This window comes from Mus caroli, unplaced genomic scaffold (assembly GCF_978045245.1).
Source record: "Mus caroli unplaced genomic scaffold, Mus_caroli_1 scaffold_9, whole genome shotgun sequence".
In the NCBI taxonomy this organism is placed as follows: Eukaryota; Metazoa; Chordata; class Mammalia; order Rodentia; family Muridae; genus Mus; species Mus caroli.
Window position 1 is genome coordinate 94827197 of NW_028227264.1, and position 6000 is coordinate 94833196.

At 44.8% G+C, this 6000-nt stretch overlaps 1 protein-coding gene across 1 annotated transcript in view; it reads right to left on the minus strand.

Annotated features, from left to right (window-relative positions):
* Cradd (CARD and death domain containing adaptor protein) overlaps positions 1-5673 on the minus strand; it is a 170086-nt gene extending 164413 nt beyond the window's left edge. The window contains exon 1 of the mRNA XM_085843106.1: positions 5656-5673. The gene's annotated coding sequence lies outside the window, so the exon portion shown is untranslated. The remainder of the gene's footprint in view (positions 1-5655) is intronic.
* Between the last annotated feature and the right edge of the window lie 327 nt (positions 5674-6000).

A 6000-nucleotide genomic window follows, 5' to 3' on the forward strand; every position in this document is an offset into this window, starting at 1 on the left:
TTCTTCTACATAATGGTAATATAGATGCTTGGAAGCTTGGTATATGGATTGATATTGTCTCTGCCCAAACAAGCCCCCACCTTACCCACCCACACAACTAGAAGCAGAAATGATTCCGCTTGTTTGAAAGAAGAAAAGGCAGGAAGGTGTTGTGGTGTATGACCCTGGTGGATTGTTCTTAATGACCTCAAGAGGCAGAATGCACAAACAGAAAAAGGAAGGTTCTATCCATGCAACTCTTAGGAGGCGTGCTCTCCCTTTCTAGTTTAGCCATCAGTTGAGCCAGGGAATTAATTATGCAATTGTTGTTAGGGCTATTTGGTAGCATTCATCCAGTGGTTTTGTGCCTACCCTTGCTTCTTAACAGGATCAGCTAACAGGCTATATTCAGCGGGACTTTCCTCGTCTCCAGCATTCCACCTGCTCCCTACAACAGGTTACTAAAATGTCTGCCAGAGAATTTCAAAGCTTCAAGAGCCTCAGGTGCAAACTACCTGTTTCCTCCCAAGGCTTCCTGTAGCGTGAAATATTAAAGAAAACCAATCCACGCTATCACCGGCAAGGCAAGGCACTGGCCTGTTTTTATCTTGTGGAGACTCTCTGACCTGAAGCTCCAAAATCTCTCCACCCAGCTCGCTAAGTTCCCACAGGGAGAGCTTGGAGGACAGAATGTAGCTAACAAGAGGCCCCCAGGTTAGATGGCAGATCTGCCAGGATTTACTGCGCCCAGCAACTAATTGAGTTACCTGTTGATTCGGAACTTTGTGTGGAGTTTTCCTTCACGAGCCGCCTCAACTGGGTTCTAGGTATAAAGGTACGGTGGCAAAGTGTAGGTTTCCAAGAAGTGCACCCCAAAAGGCCATGGAAATTTGGAAGCATGGGGCTAGCATGGTAATGGCCCACCAGTGGGAACTTAGTGAGCTGAGTGGAGAGATTTCAGAGCTCCTGGTCAGAGTCTCCACGAGATGAAAGCAGGCCAGTGCCTTGCCGGCGATAGTGTGGATTGATTTTTTTTTTTATATATTTCATGCTACAGCCTCCCAATCCCTTCAGCCACAGTCTCTTGGTTAAAGTTGTCACAGCCCAGATTCAAGGAGGAGAGAAGCAGGTCCTACTTCTCAGTGAGAAGAATGTCAAAGGATGCATAGCCATCATTATCTACCAAAGCCACAGATGCATCCTCAGACATACAGCCAACTTCACCTAGTCATGTTCCTAATATAGATAGATAGATAGATAGATAGATAGATAGATAGATAGATGTAGATGTAGATGTAGATGTAGATGTAGATATAGATATATATCCCGCCAACTCTCCTGCCCTGCCAGGCCACATTCCTGCTCTAGTACTGGCTCTGGTAGGCCACAACACTTTGTCTCGATGAGGTACCACTCCATGTGTTCTCGCAACCGAGCTACTCTCTCCAGCTAGCCCCTGCAACATCTTGGTTCATTTGTCCTGGGAGCCACTAGTTCCCTCTCCGCTATAATACCCTGTAATCAGGCATCCCACATTCTAGTAACCAAATTCAACCACCAACCTTGTGGTTAGAAATCACAATACCCATTCACCTGGTAAAATCAAATCTCTTAAGCTTATAGTTAACCAATCAGATTGATATATCAATAAAATCACAATTTATAAGATGCCAATACAATAATTTCAGAGCCAATTGATGATAAATCTTTATCCCAATTAGTCTAACCTTATGGTTTAACAACCTGTGGCTGGTCATAGCCACACAGATTAATGTCTACCGCCATCTTCCTTTCTCCCTCCTCCTCTCAGATCCCTCTCTCTGCAACTCTTAGCGCTGCCTCCCTTTTCCCTGTCCAATCACGGGCCTCCCACTGCCCTAATGTGATTGGACCGGGAAAATCCTGCGACAGACTTATATGACAACCAACTTCAAGGAATCTCTCAGGCAGACAAGGTACTTGTAGTTCAATATTAGGAGGCTGAAGCAGGAGGATCATGGCTTCTAAGGGTAGCCTGGGCTACATAATGAGTTCCAGAGCAGTGTGGGTTATACAGAGAGGAGGAAAGGGAAGGCAGTAGAGAAGGAGGAGAAAAGGAATGAAGACAGAAGGAAGGAAAAAAGAACAAAAAGTGGGAAGGGAGGGAAGGAAAGTAATGGAGGGAGGGAAGGAGAAAGGGAGGGAAAGGAAAAGGAAAAGGAAGGAGGGAGAATCCTCTCCATTTGCTCCGTGTTTCCGACTCACAACCACAGATTGGTTTACCAGATCAAAATGGCAGCTGAAGAACAGTTCACATGGGCAGCTAGTGTCCAGCTAGACTTAACCCTGTCCTGTCTGTTGGTATGAGTCTCACACGGTGGGTGTGTCTGTGTCTGTCTTTCCTTCATGTCACAAATGGTCCATCGGTTGTGTCAAACCCAGGGCTTCCTTCTTTTTAAGGTGGAATAATAATCCATGGTGTGTGCGCACACTTTCTTGATCCATTTGTCCATGGATGGACTCATGGGTGGTTTCCTCACCTTGGCTGCTCCGAGTAGCACAATGGACAATGGAGGGCAGGCTTCCTTATGAAGTAGTGATTTCCCCTCCCTTACACATAGACACAGGTTTCTCAACCCCTTTATCTCCTTCCTGCTTCCACTTAAGGAACAAAACACACAATCACGGCATCGCTTTTATGTGTGTCTGAGTTAGTAAACACTTATCTCTGAGAAACAGACGAGTAAGATGCCCTCTGTGTGCCCTTTCTGTGCCCTCTGTGTGCCCTCTGTGTGCTCTTTAGGACAACTACTAATAACTAGGTCTATGAATATGGGTGATGGTTAGAATAAAGAGGAAATGAGGAAGAAAAACTCTCAATTTGTCCCCACAGGTTACCCAGTGTCTTAGTCAGGGTTTCATTGCTGTAAAGAACAACATGACCAAGGCAATTCTTATAAAGAAAAGCATGTAATTGAGGCTGACTTATTTAGTCCATTATCATCATAGCAGGAAGCATGGCAGAGTGCAGACAGACAAGGTGCTAGAGGATCTGAGAGTTCTACATCTTGATCTGCAAGCAGTAGAAGGGGGGGTGCTGTCTTCCTCAGGCAGCCAGGAGGAGGCTCTCATCCACAGTGGGCAGAGCCTGAGCGTAGGAGATCTCAAAGCCCACTTACACAGTGATGTGCTTCATCCAATAAAGCTATATACCGCCTCCCTAGTGTCGTTCCCTATGGTCAAGCATCAAACACATGAATCTATGGGGGCCAAACCCATTTAAACCACCACATCTAGAAAGTCTCACAAACTTTATATAAGATGGACTTTCTGTCCTTTTTCGGGCAATATGAGAAACAGATCTGAACTCATGACTAGCCTCCTACAGAGCAGCACATGAACCTATTCTTACTGCATAGCTCCTGTTATCTCATTGCTGTACACACACACACACACACACACACACACACACACACACCCTTTCAGCTGCGAAGTTTCAAGTGAACTGAGGGCTTTGGGATACTGACATGGCTAACGTCTATTGACGGCTTCATATTTCACAGCCACAATACTCTCAGTCTTCACAACGACTATTAGAAATATTCTGCTGACCACTCATTTTACAGCTAAGGCAGATTAGACAGGTTTTAGGTGGTAAAGACAAAAGAGCAGGCGATGTCACTCCTAGAGCATCCTGAAGGCTTACAAACCAGCAGCTTTGATATCTGTGGGCAGAAAACATGGATGTTCCAGCTAGGAAGAGTAAATTTCCCCTCCCTTCATCTTTATCTTGTGGTCCTACTCTCTGAGGGCTGAATGATGCTCGCCCTATGACTGACAACTATCTTATGTATTTAATCTACTGATTTTTAATGCTAATCTCTGCCAGAATTGCCCTCGAAGACACACCTTGAAATAACACTTTTCCAGCTAACTAAGGATCCCTGAGCTACAGTCAAGCTGACATCATCACTGTTCAGGCAACCACCTCAGTGCTTACTGACAATTTTTCTTAAACAGAACAGATGTAGCAGCCAGAAGGTAGCCCTTAAATTATTCATGGGGCCCAATGCAAAGGGAAATCCAGGTCCTTGTTAGGTCTCAAACCTGGGACGGATGGCTAACTAAGACACCTGTTTAATACATCAAGGAGGTCACCAGGTTCTCCCAGCATCCCTCAGTCCCTATCTGTTACAGAGAATGGTTGCCATACCCTACCCGCTACCCTAAACTTCTCCAGCCCTGGAGCTGGGCGGACCTTCCCTTCAGCTGCCTCTTTCTGGTATAATCCAGCCATTTTGGTTACATTTCATCTTTTGCCTACCCTTTATTCTCCTCACTCTCCCCCCCCCCCCACTTCCCCACCTCCCCCACATGGCCTGGACGTACGGAGCATCTTCACTCTGGAGTCTCCCAGATGTCTCTGCCTCTGACTATGTTCTCCTGTTAATCTAACCTCCTTCTCTCCCATACCTAGGAGTGGCCATGTCCTTTTATTTTTATTCCTTTTTTTAATTCAGTACTTCCGAATAAGTATTTAAAAAGCAAGAAAACAGCACAAATGAGCATGTTAAAATAGAAAGTCCTTTCCTTTAAATTATGCTAGGGGTATAGTCCAGTAGTAGAATTTAGCATACATAAGGCATGAGGTTTAATCCCAAACCCTTTAAAAATATTAGCATAAATGTTTCCATTCTTGCTTATATTTTATAGTACCTTTTTTTTAAATAATACCAATATAAAAACATTTAACTGATATATGGAATCACAGAAATTTTAGTTAGTAATTTGTGACTTGTGTTTGTATATACCACAGGTTCTTGTAACATTTGAACTGCTGCACTAAACTAAACAGGGGTTAGGGACAGGGCTCAGTGGGTAAAGCACTTGCCATACAAGTTCAAATCCCAAGAACCAAAGGGAAAGCTAGACTTGTAGGGTCAGCTGTAATCCCAACACTCCCATGGAGGGATGGCAGGCAGAGACTGGAGAACCCCTGGTCTGCTCATGAGCCAATTTGGCCTAATAAAACAGGAAATCAAGAGACCTTGTCTCAAACAAAATGGAAGTGTTGAATATGTGGTATGACCCCCACATGGTACACACACACACACACACACAACTACACCTTGGAAAGAGTGTGACATTGTAATGGTGGCATTCTATGCCTCTGTCTCCAGGATCTGGGAAGAAAACCAACTCTGTTTACTTGAGCGCCCTTTCGGTCTCCTGTTGTGGTTGTCCCAGACTGACCACCTTGTGAAAGAACACAGGACACTCCCTAACCTTGTTAGATTTGGTGAAGGGCCCTTCCCCTCTCAAGTCTTATCTCTTTTCTCTGAACATAAAAAATATTTATGTTTTCCCAAGTGCGACTAGACCTTGGGGCATTGTGTCAGGGTGTATGGATGATATTGCAAACTGTTACCCTGGAAAGTCTTTATGACGACAGGATAGGTGATAAAATTCAAGGAAACATTTCATCAGAAGAGCCCCAGGGTGTTCCAAATGCAATCAAGGAGAAAGATAGCTGGGGAAGAAATGTAAACAGGCGCAACACGGGAGGGTGGAGGTGATTCCGCTGCTGTAAAAGCAGGGCTGGGTTTCATGGGTCAGTCTATTTCTGTACAAACCATGCATTACCCCACAGGACTCATTGTTCAAAGACAATATGAAAAGAAATCCTGCTTCCTTTACCTGTGTCCCAGGGGACTTCCTGTTGGCTGAAAGGACAGGTATTCACAAAGGTTCCTAAGCCTGAATTGAAAGTTAGCTGTGTTCCCTAAGGACCATGCTTTCTGGAATCCAGCCCTGAGTTTATAAATAATGCAAAGAGAGGCTGGGAGAAGGGGCAGCTCCCGGTGGGAGGATTTCTCCCTCGTTACACTCTACAATGCTCTCATTCATTTTGCTCAGACCTGGATTTGTTACGAGCAAGCTAGTTAACCTTTCTACTTTCTGTCCTCTCCTGAAACCAAAGAGAATGACAGTGGTGACTTCAAGGTCCTGTTATGGCTATTGGAAGAGAGTGTGCATTTTCAG